This window comes from Symphalangus syndactylus, chromosome 21 (assembly GCF_028878055.3).
Source record: "Symphalangus syndactylus isolate Jambi chromosome 21, NHGRI_mSymSyn1-v2.1_pri, whole genome shotgun sequence".
NCBI lineage: Eukaryota > Metazoa > Chordata > Mammalia > Primates > Hylobatidae > Symphalangus > Symphalangus syndactylus.
The window spans coordinates 33,724,109-33,740,057 of record NC_072443.2 but is presented as its reverse complement, the minus strand read 5'-3'; positions in this window follow the sequence as shown (position 1 = coordinate 33,740,057).

Below are 15,949 nucleotides of genomic sequence, written 5' to 3'. Positions count from 1 at the left end.
ACCCATGTTAAATGATAGGACAGAACCTTCAGGAATCAAGAACAAAATGAGAAAGGTCATAGTGAGCAAAACTCCCTTCTCTGATCCAACTGGAGGATCAATTATGCCATTCTTTCCATGCTTAGTAAATACTGTATTACTTTTATTGGGATACAGTGCAGCCTAGTGTTTATAAATGCTACAGAAATATCTTATGCCTCAGCTTTCTGATTAATAAAATGTGAACAATTTATCTTTTATGTTAGACTACTGCAGGGATTAAATGAGTTATCACATCAAATGTTTTTTAAAAGTCCCTAATACCTATTTGCTATTATTATTTATATTATTAGTAACAATAATTTGTAACATCATCATAGAGAAAACTTGAACACAATCTCAAACTCAGTTGGGCAAAATATAATTGTTATGGAATAAATTGTGTCCCGCAAAATTTATATGCTAAGGTTCTAAACTACAGTACCTGAGACTGTGACAGTATATAGAGATAGGGTCTTTAAAAAGGTAATTTAGGAAAAATTAGGTCATATGGGGAGCCCTAATCCAATATGAGTGGTGTACTTATTAAAACATGGAGATTAGGACACAGACACACACACAAACACCATGCGCACACAGTAAACACACAGGGAGAAGACAAGACAAGAAAGGCCTCAGGAGAAATCATCCTACTGACAACTTGACTTGGACTTCTAGCCACCATATTTTTGAGAAATAAGTATCTGTTGTTTAACCCATAGGGTCCACATACTTTGTTATGACAGCCCTAACAAACTAATATAATAATGCGTTTCTTTATTTTCTATAAATGTACTTAATACTTACTTCTTGTCCACTTCTTGCCAAGATAGTCAAAAATCTATCTCAGCAATTCTTGGGGACCCTCTACTACCAAGGTAATGAAGTATGTGAAGGTCTTAGGTAGCACAATGACATAGGGTGGCTCCTGGGTCATTGGCCATCTGTCCAATGTTTACTACCTAGACACTGGAGTCTGTTCCACAGGGTCCCTCCAAATCCAGCCTTCTTCCTGACTGATGCTTCTGTGCACCACACGGAGGATGGAGCAAACTTTGGCAAGCCTGAAACCCACCAACATTCCTCCTGAAGTCTTGCTTCCTCCACACAGCACTGATAGTTAGCAGGGTCCTGCTGTGGCCTTTGAGGGATCCCTACAGTGGTTCTGGGTCTTTGCACTCCTATCTGGAGATATCACAGATCTCCAGATTTAGGAGTAAGGAAACTGGGTGTAAGGAAACTCTTCACTATGAGTACAAGTAATCCCTTTTCTTTTATTTCATGTAGGAGGCATTCTCTCTCTCCTCTCTTTCAAGGGCATCTAGCACAATTTTATCAAAAGGTATAGACTTAGAAAATGAAAACCTAGGTTGGAAGTAAAACTTCAGTTTTTTCAAACTCAAAACATCCTTGAGACCAAGAAGCACAGAGCCTGGCTACCTACTGAATGAAGGATATATGAATAAACGATAGAGACATATCAATTGATACCATTAAAGGTACCCTAAAGTGTTACCAATAGTTTTTTACACAGATCCTTAAAGCCATAAATGCCATGATTTTTTTTTTTTTTTTTTTTTACAGTCTAGCTCTGTTGCACAGGCTGGAGTGCAGTGGCGTGATCTCGACTCACTGCAACCTCCACCTCCCGGGATCAAGTGATTCTCCTGCCTCAGCCTCCCGAGTATCTGGGTCTACAGGCGCCTGCTACCACGCCCAGCTAATTTTTTTGGTATTTTTAATTGAGACGGGGGTTTCGCCATATTGGCCAGGCTGGTCTCGAACTCCTGACCTTGTGATCCACCCGCCTCAGCCTCCCAAAATGCTGGGATTACAGGCATGAGCCACGGCGCCCGGCCTATTTTTATTTTTTTACGTGTTTTCTTCCTCTCTCTTTCTCTTGTCAGCTTATGAACATGCTTATTCATTTGTAAAAGGTGACAGCATATCCAAGCAGAAAAGGCAAGATGTTTCTACCAGCCAGGCTCCTCTTCTCTGGCCTCTATTCTTTTGGCCTAAGAGATAGACAATACATCAAGCAGGGTCCTTATTTGCAAGCAAAATAAGAAATCAATCATGACTGAATAAACGGGAGGATAAAAAAGAGTTTATTTTAAAAACTAATAGGTAGCTCTCTGAATCACCAGGAGAGTGGAACCATCTTGCTCAGAACAATGAATCTTGAACAATGCCCCAATTGAGGCTGCAAAACTGGGCTGATGAGGAAACTACTCTGCCCCCGCAAAACTAGAACACTGAGTGTCGTAGATACTGTGGTCACTGATCTATCAGGAACACAATTGTGCTATAACCACTTCCTTTATCAGAGAATGAGTCACTTTCCGTGTTTTTTGGTGTCACTAACTTCCTAGTCAAAAACTGGTATGAGTGCATCCAATATAGAGAGCCCGAAGTATTTGCCCAAACCCTTGTTTCAAATCAGGCTGAGAACGTATCTGGTATTTTCAGTTTTTATAGTTTATATAGTTAATGTTTCTAAAGTTTAAAGTTTGCTCTTTCTCCCACCAAGATTAATCTCACATAGAAACGGGATGCAAATGCTAGGCAGACAAAAAGACTGAAAAAAAAAAAATCTCCACAACAGAAAGACTGACACAAAGCTGAAAGAGAAAACAAGACAGGAAGTTAGGGTACAGTTAGAAATGCCTTTGGTTTCAATTAATAAAATATCTGATTAGGTATTTTTAAAAAGTAATTTTAAAAATGGAGTCTTTTTTGTTTAGTCACAGAATGCAAAATCTGAAAGTAAGAACTTGCTGCTTTCATTAGCTCAGGAGCTCAGCAATGTTAAGATTAAGACAAAAGTTCACTTGTCCTTTTCCTCTTAATTCCAAAATGACTATTTTTGCTTCAAATCAGGTAAAAGAGAGAGAGGACAAGAAGTGTCAACAGACTTCTCTATACATTTCATGGGCGAGAATCACTGGCAACCAGTCCATAAAAAATGTATCACTGAAGCCACAAGCTAGAGAAATATTCTATGTGTGAAGTAACATGATCCTACAAGGTTCTTTTAAAGGATACCAATTAAAACTACTTTCTAACAAATTTGTTGCTCTTTTACTGCCAAAAGTGTATGCATCCCAACCTTGAATGATAAATTTTATGAGTAAAAATCTTTATATTTTCAAAAATTTAACCATTAATTGTGTATGGACTCATACGTAATAGAAAATATAAATGAATACACATTATGTCACAAAATTAAAATCATGGAAATCAAGGGATAGTCACCTCGTCTATAACTGCCTTCCCTATTAAAAGATGTATCCATAGAATGGATGCACCACCTTACCCGCTGTTTTATTTTTCTCTCCAATCAGATATAGTTCATAGGTCTTGGCAAGAGTAATCCCACTTACTTTAACTGTTATTAGAGTGTTCATGTTTTCATGCCTTTTCATCTGTTTTCTTTGCTTCTGGAACTCTTTGAAGGCTTATTTTAGATGGCCTTGCTTGGTAACATCTAAAATACCTTTTCTAAGGTCCTGGTGTTCTCCCCAGTCATTTGGATAATTGCCACTATTGATGCTAGTTTGATTCTGGCATTCTGGACATTCCCTTATCCCATCTTCATATTGCTCTTTATTTATATGGTAGTAAACGGAAGTCTGTATCATATGTCTCCATATGAATGGGACATCAGAATTAAATAGACATAAAAATGAAAAGATTCCTGGGAAAATCACTCAGGATGCTCTGGGTTAGAGTCTATCCAGGCTGTGCTATTTATTATTCAGGTGACTTTGAGCATGTCACTTAATCTCTTGAGTCTCAATTTCATTGTATGTACCTTGCTTCATATAAATATTCTTGTGAGAAATCTTGTGAAGATTTGGAATATAGAATCTCTTTGAAGTCTATAACATTGTATAAAAAGAAAAGGTAACAAAGACTATATATTATTGTCTGATGTACTCTTTCATCCTCCTGAAAAGCATTCAACAAATTCTGCTTATCCTTACCTCCCGCATTTCCTGCTCCACTCTCCCCTTCAGGCTAGACCCTACTACCTGCTTCCATCTTGACCACAATATTCTTACTCAACATGGGAGTTAGAGCAGGTAAACAAAAGAAGCTGGATTTTGTTAGATTCTGCTCAGAACAAACTATATAGGTCAATCTGGTTTTAATTACTTTATTCTCTTTGTCAGAATTCCAAGTAGGCACTGGTCTCTATATTAGCTGTAAAGGCCAATTATTTATTTCACAATATTGAAGTCTCTGGCCCAGATGGTTGATTTCTCTAATCTATCCAGTCCTATCTGAGTCTTAGCTCCTGATCTGGGCCTTTGCTGCAGATTCTACATCCACCCTATGGGTTAACTATGTTGAATATCAGGATTCTTGATATTTGGCTTTAGCCTAGCAATTCATTTCATTGTGCCTCCTATTTTCTTGAGAAAGAGACAGTAAAGTGTTTAAAATGAGTCATTAAGCCACTTGCGGTTAGATTAGACCACTGCTTTCACATCTTTATGACTAACATTCCATGAAGCTGAAACTAACTGACATGATTTCTATAAAGGCGGGGAAGCCCATAAGCCAGGCCTGACAGTACCCACTTACTTTTGAAGGATTTCTTTTGGCATTAATCCAAAAGGTGCTTAAAACCTAATGGAAGATATACAGCATTTACTCACACTTTCCTCATCCATCTTTACTTTTTCACTCCCTCCTTAAGACTTCTTTTTAGATGATGTCTTTTTTGCCTGTAGGACCCCTACTGACAATTTTAGTTTGTCTTTGATTTTTAAAATTTGTAGATACATGCATGAAGCAAAGTGCCTGTTTTTCTGTTTTTTTATATCTCCACAGCTTTTGTCTCTCAGTGTTTACACTTTGGTAAATTTGGACTTTACTTTTTTTCCAAAACGAATAAAGAACATTTTTCTTATAAAGAACATCACTTTTACATGTACTAAGTTTTTAAAAAATGTGTCCCAGCTTTTTCTCTTACCCATGAAGGACTCTGTCCATGAAAGCCTTTGTGGTGTTGGAGACACAGGGGACCAACTGTCCACCAGCAAACATGAGAGCAACTCAGCACATGCGTTCTCTGGGGAAGCCTTGTTTCCTAAATGACCATTTCTAAAGCTGGCCACTGGCCAAGGGTCCAGAGCCCTGTAGCAAGATGACAAAGCACCAAAATCTGAAGCTTTTAAAGGAATTATTCATTTTTGAAATTAGAAAACAGACAAGCTGTCCCCTGCCCAAGTAATCTAAAGAATTGCCATTTGTGGGAAGGAAATAAGTTTCTCTATTCTAACACCGGAAAGAAAAAAAAGTTTCCTATTGAAACATGAGAAATTGTTGTTGGCAGATTTGTCCTCCTAAAAACTTTGTTTTTACATATTGTTCTTTTTTTTTTTTTTTTTTGAGACGGAGTCTCACTCTGTCGCCCAGGCTGGAGTGCAGTGGCACGATCTGGGCTCACTGCAAGCTCCGCCTTCCGGGTTCACGCCATTCTGCCTCAGCCTCCCGAGTAGCAGGGACTACAGGTGCCCGCCACCACGCCTGGCTAATTTTTTTGTATTTTTTTAGTAGAGACGGGGTTTCACCGTGTTAGCCAGTATGGTCTCGATCTCCTGACCTCATGATCCACCCGCCTCGGCCTCCCAGAGTGCTGGAATTTCAGGCTGTGAGCCACTGCGCCCGGCCACATATCATTCTTTAATCAAGGTATTACAGTTACTCCCTATTTCCTGTGACTCTATCCACTGATTACTTCAACAAGAATTTTTAAGGTCCTCTTGTGGGAAAACAGTGTGCTATGTGGGGTGGGGCAGCTTGTGTGGGGGGGGGGGTCTGAGTGGGTGCTGCTGCATGGAGGGCAAGCGGAAATGCTGGAGGACGCCAGGGGAAGGAGGAGAGTGCCGCATGAGTGACAGCTCACACTCCCACTTGCTCATATAAATAAAAGTAATCTACTGGCTGCCATAACTGAGGAAGATGCTGGGATGGTGCATAATGTAAAAAGGAAGAGCTGCAGTACCAGAGCCTGCAGATAGGAGCTGGAATTAGGAAGACTTTATCTTTCTGCTACCTCGGGTGTCTGCACCCCTTTACTTGGCTTACTTTTCCTCTTACTCATCAGGGAAAGTGGCTATCAGAAGGGCTTCAATTTAATCCTGTCCTGTACATCCTAACAGAAATTATTTCTCTTGTATTCATATAGAATAAGCAAACAAAACAAAAGAAGTCTCTGGTCCTACTTATAGTGTTGTCAGATTCAGCAAACAAAAATAAAGGACACCCAGTTAAAACTGATTTTCAGATAAAGGGCAAATAGTACTTAAGTATAAATTTTATCAGTATGAATATATCCCACATGTTATTTGAGAAGATTTCAACAGAAGTGAAAAAATATATCCTAGACCCCTATTCACGTTTATCTGAAATTTAAAATTAAGTGGGAATCCTGTATGCTGTCTGACAACCCAACATACTTGGTTCTAGCTCCCATCCCAAAGCAAACACTGTGTCCAGGGAGTTGGCATCACTATGCTAAGTCAAGTCTGAGCCCTGTAAATACCCCTGCCCCATCCAATCCAAACATGAAGGTGAAGTCTGATATCAGAAGAGTGGTAATGAAGGAAAGAAACACTGTCATGTACAGTCAAAAATATTAGCTATCCAACTCCATAACAGAGATGGTTAAAAATGGGTAAAGAGAAGCCAAGGAAAAATAAAATAAATCAAATTTATTCACCATTTGCCTAAAAAAGAAGATGCTGATTAAAATTGTTTTTCACTGTTGATGATCCACATTACCATGCATTTCCATTGATTACAGGACAAAGTCATGGAAAACCCTCTTCTGATGATTTTAGAAAGCAGAATAATTCCTGCGTAATTGATACATTGCTACAAAAGACAAGTGGTAGGGGTGGACTAAATTACCATGTTTTGATATTGAGCCATTGCCAGGTTTGTAGCCAGTCTTATTTTATGGTTTTCCTAGGATTCAAGAAGTTTTGTTGAGCTTCTCTAAGTGGTGATTATAAAATAATAAGCAAAAAATATGTTGGCTCTGGCATCAGGCAGGATGACAGAAATGTAGGCTTGTCTTGAGTTTGGCAACAGCACACTTAATTACATTGACAATATGTAGCTTTGTCATTTCTTAGGAACTAATTATTCTTTTGGAAAGAAAATGTCCCTAAGGACATAGTTTTTGAAATACAGCTTTTCAAGCAAAGACTTTAGAAAAAGTGTGTCAGATGATGATGATCAAAAGTTGATATGATGGCTCGAAACTTTAAACCAAGGATAACCATTTTAAACACCTATATTCCTTTACAGAGATAATGGAGGTAGAAATGGCTATTGAATGGCCACAAAGTATTCCCCTTATAAAATTTTGAAGTGAAGTATGATTTCTCAGAGGAGAATCAGGCTTTAAAATTAAAATGTTCTATATAGAATGAGAAAGGTAATTAAGTTTTTCCTAACTAGCATCAATTTAAGAGGAACCAGTGCTGTGGGTAAATAGTGCTTTATCAAAGATCATTTAACTCTAATGAACTAATTTGATCTGACAATGAAACTAGCATAGAAATTGTTAAATGCTAATGTATACGTATGTACATGTGTGAGAGAAAGAGGGACACATATACGGAGAGACACACACACACACAAACACACACACATATACACAGACAGAGAAAGGCAGAGATACATAGCAAGAGAGAATTTACATTGTGAAGGAAGAGCCACAGACTATTTTCACTTTGAAAGACTGAATCATAAAGACTGTTTTGGACATCATGCAGAGAAAGAGACAGGGCCTATGGCAACTGCACTATTCTCAACCAGCTTGTGACTCTCCCTCTTTCCCTTGCTGGTTTATCTTTCTTTTCCATTTACCCACTAAATTTGAGCATTTCTCAAAGTTCTTTCTCTATACTCCCTCACTTAGTGCCTGTAATAGAACCACCCCTCTTTGGGCATGCAGCCCCTGTGTGGGTTTGAACTCCAGTGCACAACTCTGGAGTACCATTCACGTTGTTGTCTATGTGCCAGGCAAACCTGTCAACTTTTATGTGGCAGTCAGCTATGGATGATCCAAATCTATCTCTACCCCTCTTTTGTCTTCTGATCTCTGGGCATAAAGTTCTACATGCTTATACAACTGTTCCTTTTAATTGGAAAATAAATGCCAATTTTATTCATTCTCTAAAAGTAGAATTTTTTTAGTAACCCCCTTTATTTTCTCTCCAAGCACACACATATTTCCTGCCTTTGAGTAATGTATGCTCTGAAAGGGGAAAAAGGCATTGAGATACAAAAGCACATTATAAGACAGAAAACTCTATGTGCCATTTCCTATCATTTATCTTGATGTGAGCAACCATCTCCAGAAGGGGAACTAGTTGCCATTGTTTCATCTCTCTCTCTCATCTTTCTTCTACTTCTCCCTTTGCAATCTTGTGCATATCATTGTGGCCTCCTCATCTATTCCCACCTCTTCTCTATTTTTTAAAATTATACTTTAAGTTCTGGGACACACGTGCAGAACACGCAGGTTTATTACATAGGTATACATGTGCCATAGGTATACACGTGCCATGGATTTGCTCCACCCATCAACCCGTCACCTACATTAGGTATTTCTCTAATGCTATCCGTCCCCTTGCTCCTCGCCCCCTGACAGGCCCGGGTGTGTGATGTTCCTCTCCCTGTGCCCATATGTTCTCATTGTTCCATTCTCACTTATGAGTGAGAACACGTGGTGTTTGGTTTTCTGTTCCTGTATTAGTTTACTGAGAATAATGGTTTCCAGCTTCATCCATGTCCCTGCAAAGGACAGGAACTCATCCTTTTTTATGGCTGCATAGTATTCCATGGTGTATATATGCCACATTTTCTTAATCAAGTCTATCATTAATGGGCATTTGGCTTGGTTCCAAGTCTTTGTTATTGTGAATAGTGCTACAATAAACATATGTGTGCATGTGTCTTTATAGTACAATGATTTATAATCTTTTGGGTATATACCTAGGAATGGGATTGCTGGGTCAAATGGTGTTCCTGGTTCTAGATGCTTGAGGAATTGCCACACTGTCTTCCACAATGGTTGAACTAATTTACACTCCCACCAACAGTGTACAAGTGTTCCTATTTCTCCACATCCTCTCCAGCATCTGTTGTTTCCTGACTTTTTAATGATCACCATTCTAACTGGCATGAGATGGTATCTCATTGTGGTTTTGATTTGTATTTCTCTAATGACCAGTGATGATGAGCTTTTTTTCATATGTTTTTTGGCCACCTAAATGTCTTCTTTTGAAAAGTGTCTGTTCATATCCTTCACTCACTTTTTGGTGGGGTTGTTTTTTTCTTGTAAATTTGTTTAAGTTCCTTGTAGATTCTGGATATTAGCCCTTTGTCAGATGGATAGATTGCAAAAATTTTCTCCCATTCTGTAGGTTGCCTGTTCACTCTGATGATAGTATCTTCTGCTGTGCAGAAGCTCTTTAGTTTAATTAGAACCCATTTGTCAATTTTGGCTTCTGCTGCCATTGCTTTTGGTGTTTTAGTCATGAAGTCTTTTCCCATGCATATGTCCTGAATGGTATTACCTAGGTTTTCTTCTAGGGTTTTTTGGTTTTAGGTCTTAATCCATATTAAGTTAATTTTGTATAAATTATATTATCATATTGAGTTAATTTTGTATAAGGTGTAATGAAGGGTTCAGTTTCAGTTTTCTACATATGGCTAGCCAGTTTTCCCAGCACCATTTATTTAATAGGGAATCCTTTCCCCATTGCTTGTTTTTGTCAGGCTTGTCAAAGATCAGATGGCTGTAGATGTGTGGCATTATTTCTGACGTCTCTGTTCTGTTCCATTGGTCTATATATTTGTTTTGGTACGAGTATAATGCTGTTTTTGTTACTGTAGCCTTGTAGTATAGTTTGAAGTCAGGTAGTGTGATGCCTCCAGCTTTGTTCTTTTTGCTTAGGATTGTCTTGGCTATATGGGCTCTTTTTTGGTTCCATAAGAAATTTAAAGTAGTTTTTTCTAATTCTCTGAAGAAAGTCAATGGTAGCTTGATGGGAATAGCACTGAATCTATAAATTACTCTGGGTAATATGGCCATTTTCACAATATTGATTCTTCCTATCCATAGCATGGAATGTTTTTCCATTTGTTTGTGTTCTCTCTTATTTCCTTGAGCAGTGGTTTGTAATTCTCCTTGAAGCGGTCCTTCACATCCCTTGTAAGTTGTAACTGTAGGTATTTTATTCTCTTTGTAGCAATTGTGAGTGGGAGTTTGCTCATGATTTGGCTCTCTGGTTGTCTATTATTGGTGTATAGGAATGCTTGTGATTTTTGCACAATGATTTTGTATCCCGACACTTTGCTGAAGTTGCTTATCAGCTTAAGGAAATGTTGGGCTGAGACAATGGGGTTTCCTAAATATACAATCATATCATCTGCAAACAGATATAATTTGACTTCCTCTCTTCCTATTTGAATACTATTTATTTATTTCTCTTTCCTGATTGCCCTGGCCAGAAATCCAATACTATGTTGAATAGGAGTCGTGAGAAGGAGCATCCTCGTCTTGTGCCAGTTTTCAAAGGAAATGCTTCCAGCTTTTGCCCATTCAGTATGATATTGGCTGTGAGTTTGTCATAAATAGCTCTTATAATTATGAGATATGTTCCATCAATACCTAGTTTATTGAGTGCTTTTAGCATGAAGGGGTGTTGAATTTTATCGAAGGCCTTTTCTGCAGCTATTGAGATAATCATGTGGGTTTTGTCATTGGTTCTGTTTATGTGATGGATTATCTTTATTGATTTGCATATGTAGAACTAGCCTTGCATCCTGGAAATGAAGCTAACTTGATCATGGTGGATAAGCTTTTTAATGTGCTGCTGGGTTCGGTTTGCCAGTATTTTATTGAGGATTTTTGCACTGATCTTCATCAGGAATACTGGCCTGAAATTTTTTTGTTGTTGTTGTCTCTGCCAGGTTTTGGTAGGATGATGCTGGCCTCATAAAATGAGTTAGGGAGGAGTCCCTCTTTTTCTGTTTTTTGGAATAGTTTGAGAAGGAATGATGGCAGCTCCTCTTTGTACCTCTGGTGGAATTCAGCTGTGAATCTGTCTGATGCTGGGCTGCTTTATTTGGTAGGCTATTCATTACTGCCTCAATTTCAGAACTTGTTATTGGTCTATTCAGGGATTCGACTTCTTCCTGGTTTAGTCTTGGGAAGGTTTGTGTGTCCACGAATTTATCCATTTCTTCTAGATTTTCTAGTTTATTTGCATAGAAGTGTTTATTTTATTCTCTGATGGTAGTTTGTATTTCTGTGGGATCAGTGGTGATCCACCATTTATCATTTTTTATTGTGTCTATTTGATTCTTCTCTCTTTTCTTCTTTATTAGTCTGGCTAGCGGTCTATCTATTTTGTTGATCTTTTCAAAAAGCCAGCTCCTGGATTCATTGATTTTTTGAAGGACTTTTCGTGTCTCTATTTCCTTCAGTTCTGCTCTGATCTTAGTTATTTCTTGTCTTCTGCTAGCTTTTGAATGTTTGCTCTTGCTTCTCTAGTTCTTTTAATTGTGATGTTAGGGTGTCAATTTTAGATCTTTCCTGCTTTTTCTTGTGGGCATTTAGTGCTATAAACTTCCCTCTAAACACTGCATCAGCTGTGTTCCAGAGATTCTGGAATGTTGTGTCTTTGTTCTCATTGGTTTCAAAGGCTTATTTATTTCTGCCTTAATTTCGTTATTTACCCAGTAGTCATTCAGGAGCATGTTGTTCAGTTTCCAAGTAGTTGTACACTTCTGAGTGAGTCTCTTAATCCTGAGTTCTAATTTGATTGCACTGTGGTCTGAGAGACTGTTTGTTATGATTTCTATTCTTTTGCATTTGCTGAGGAGTGTTTTACTTCCAACTATGTGTTTGATTTTAGAATAAGTGCTATGTGGTGCTGAGAAGAACATATATTTTGTTGATATGGGGTGGAGAGTTCTGTTGATGTCTATTAGTTCCACTTGGTCCAGAGCTGACTTCAAGTCCTGAATATCCTTGTTAATTTTCTGTCTCCTTAATCTGTCTAATATTGACAGGGGGGTATTAAAGTCTCCCACTGTTATTGTGTGGGAGTCTCTCTTTGTAGGTCTCTAAGAACTGGCTTTATGAATCTAGGTGCTCCTGTATTGGGGTGCATATATATTTAGGATAGTTAGCTCTTCTTGTTGCATTGATCTCTTTACCATTCTGTAATGCCCTTCTTTGTCTCTTTTGATCTTTGTTGGTTTAAAGTCTGTTTTATCATAGACTAAGATTGCAACCTCTGCTTTATTTTGCTTTCCATTTGCTTGGTAAATATTCCTCCCTCCCTTTATTTTGAGCCTATGTGTATCTTTGCACGTGAGATGGGTCTCCTGAGTACAGCACACCGATGGGTCTTGACTCTTTATACAATTTGCCATTCTGTGTCTTTTAATTGGGGCATTTAGCCCATTTACATTTAAGGTTAATATTGTTATGTGTGAATTTGATCCTGTCAGTATGATGCTAGCTAGTTATTTTGTCCATTAGTTGACGCAGTTTCTTCATAGTGTCAATGGTCTTTAGAATTTGGTGTATTTTTGCAGTGGCTGGTATCAGTTGTTCCTTTCCATGTTTAGGACTTCCTTCAGGAGCTCTTGTAAGGCAGGCCTGGTGGTAACAAAAATCCCGCAGCATTTGCTTGTCGGTAAAGGGTTTTATTTCTCCTTTGCTTATGAAATTTAGTTTTGCCAGATATGAAATTCTGGGTTGAAAATTCTTTTCTTTAAGAATGTTGATATTGGTCTCCACTCTCTTCTTGCTTGTAGGGTTTCTGCAGATAGATCTGCTGTTAGTCTGATGGGCTTCCCTTTGTGGGCAACCCAACCTTTCTCTCTGGCTGCCCTTAACATTTTTTCCTTCATTTCAACCTTGGTGAATCTGACGATTATGTGTCTTGGGGTTGCTCTTCTCAAGGAGTATCTTTGTGGTGTTCTCTGTATTTCCTGAATTTGAATATTGGCCTATCTTGCTATGTTGGGGAAGTTCTCCTGGATAATATCCTGAAGTATGTTTTTCAACTTGGTTCCATTCTCCCTGTCACTTTCAGGTACACCAATCAGACATAAGGTTGGTCTTTTCACATAGTATCATATTTCTTGAAGGCTTTCTTCATTCCTTTTCATTCTTTTTTCTCTAATATTGTCTTCATGCTTTATTTCATTGAGGCCATCTTCAATCTTTGGTATCTTTTCTTCCACTTGATCAATTTGGGTATTGATACTTGTGTATCCTTCACGAAGTTCTCATGCTGTGTTTTTCAGCTCCATCAGGTCATATTTGTTCTTCTCTAAACTGGCTATTTTAGTAAACAATTCCTCTAACCTTTGATCAAGGTTCTTAGCTTCCTTGCATTGGGTTAAAACATGCTCCTTTAGCTCAGAGGAGTTTGTTGTTACCCACCTTCTGAAGCTTACTTCTTTCAATTTGTCAAACTCATTGGCTGTCCAGTTTTGTTCCCTTGCTGGCAAGGAGTTGTGATCCTTTGGAAGAGAAGAGGCATTCTGGTTTTTGGAATTTTCTGCCTTTTTGTGCTGGTTTTTCCTCATCCTTATGGATTTATCTACCTTTGGTCTTTGCTGTTGGTGACCTTCGGATGGAGTTTTTGCATGGTCGTCCTTTTTATTGATGTTGATGCTATTCCTTTCAGTTTATTAGTTTTCCTTCTAATAGGCCCCTCTGCTGCAGTTCTGCTGGAGTTTGCTGGAGGCCCACTCCAGACTCTGTTTGCCTGGGTATCACCAGCGGAGGCTACAGAACAGCAAAGATTGCTGCCTGCTCCTTCCTCTGGAAGCTTCATCCCAGAGGGGCACCCGCCAGATGCCAGCCAGAGCTCTCTTCTATGAGGTGTCTGTCCACCCCTGCTGGGAGGTGTTTCCCCATCAGGAGGCAGGGGGGTGAGGGACCCACTTGAGGAGGCAGACTGGACCTTAGCAGAGCTCAAGCGCTGTACTGGGAGATCCGCTGCTCTCTTCAGATCCAGCAGGCAGGAACGTTTAAGTCTGCTGAAGCTGCGCCGACAGCTGCCCCTTCCCCCAGGTGCTCTGTCTCAGGCAGATGGGAGTTTTATCTGTAAGTCCCTTACTGGGGCTGCTGCCTTTCTTTCAGAGATGCCCTGCCCAGTGAGGAAGAGTAGAAGTGTAATACCTCTCTAATTAGTGCTGAGAAAAACAAAATCTCTAACGACCTTTCTCACACAAAATTGTAAAATAATCCTCTTATTGCCATGTCATTCATTGCTGAAAACTTTCAATTACTTTCCATAATGCAACAAATTAAGAGAACAAAATGATTAGAAATAATTTCTGTCATATTTCTATACAAGTCTTATCTCACTCCATTATCCCTAGAATGACTGGAGTTTACATCATTTCTTAAATGCATTCCTTACATTGTATAGTTGGTTGTTCATTATACTCCCTCTACCTGGATTTACATCTACCTCACCAGCCAAAATGCTACTCTTCATTCAAAAGGTGACACTAATGCCACTTCTCTTATGAAATCTTTTTAGTTACTCCCCAGACAACGGTAATCTCTCTATCTTTTAAATTGCACCAAGTACCTTGCCAAGACTGCAGCCTCTGAAACTGAACAGAATAGGGTGTGAATCCACTTACGCCACTTACTTAGCTCAATATTCTAGAGAAAGTTATATAACTCCTTTACCTCATTTTTCTCATGTGCAAAATGATTTTCTCATCTACAAGTATAAAAAATAATGTTTGTCTTTCAGGATAATTATAAGAATAATACAAATCACATAGCAGAGAGCCTGGCACATGATATATGCTAAGTTAATAGTACCTATTGCTATTACTATTAATTGTACAATCTTCTATACCTTTGCCAGATGGGTACTAAGAGTCTTAAGCCAAAAATGAGGAAGCCAAAGCAGGTTACTTAGAGAACAAGAGCAAATTCATAAGTGGTAATGGAAATCCAAAACAGGTCAATGTTTTAGAATGTTCACAATCAGCCCAGAGCTCAGACCAAATTCTAGTCAATCTTTAAAAGTTGGTTTGATTGAACTGTGTGAGTTCTTGCTGGATATGTGAAAGTTTCTGCCAGTAGAGTGCCTTAATAATGTCAAGTTAAAATTTGTGACAGCATTGTAACCAACTATTTTGTCATTCATTATCTAATTGATTGACACACCTTTGCTTGTACAACAATCTAAAAATTTCCTATGTTTATGACTCAGCACTTCACTTTATCAGCTTATTGGGGGTGACCATATCATGTCCTATCATTCTTTTTATCCTACTTAGAGCTGTATATAGTAAACAACAGGCATCAATAAAGCAATTGTTGGTTTGGACCTAACTGTATGCAGGCAAACATTATTGACATTTGTGTAATGTTGGCATTTCTCATAGAGAAATAGTGAACATCACTATCTAAGCAAAATATTAGAATCACTACTGGGATATTGCCTTTAAATAGTGTATCATTTGGGACATGTTTCCTACTCCTTGTACCCATTTCCTCCTTTGTAATCTAACATAAGACAGAAGAGTTCATGTGCAAAACTGAAAAATCGTCTCTACATATGTAGATACTAATACTTAAATGAGAAAAAATACAATGAAATCTTTACCTTGGACTAAAGTTGTTTTGAAGTTTAAGTTATTGTTTTCTTAAATTCATGCAAAGAAGCTTCCAAACAAAAGTTTTACCCAGAAAATATTTATTCAGCACCTATTATGTTCATAAATTTCCTATATGCAATTCAAGATGAAAAAAGAATAACATTTCAAATTTTGGTTTTAAGAATGAATATGTAAAATGTTCAATTAATTAAATGCTAAAATGAATTATAAAGCTAGTAAAGAGGAA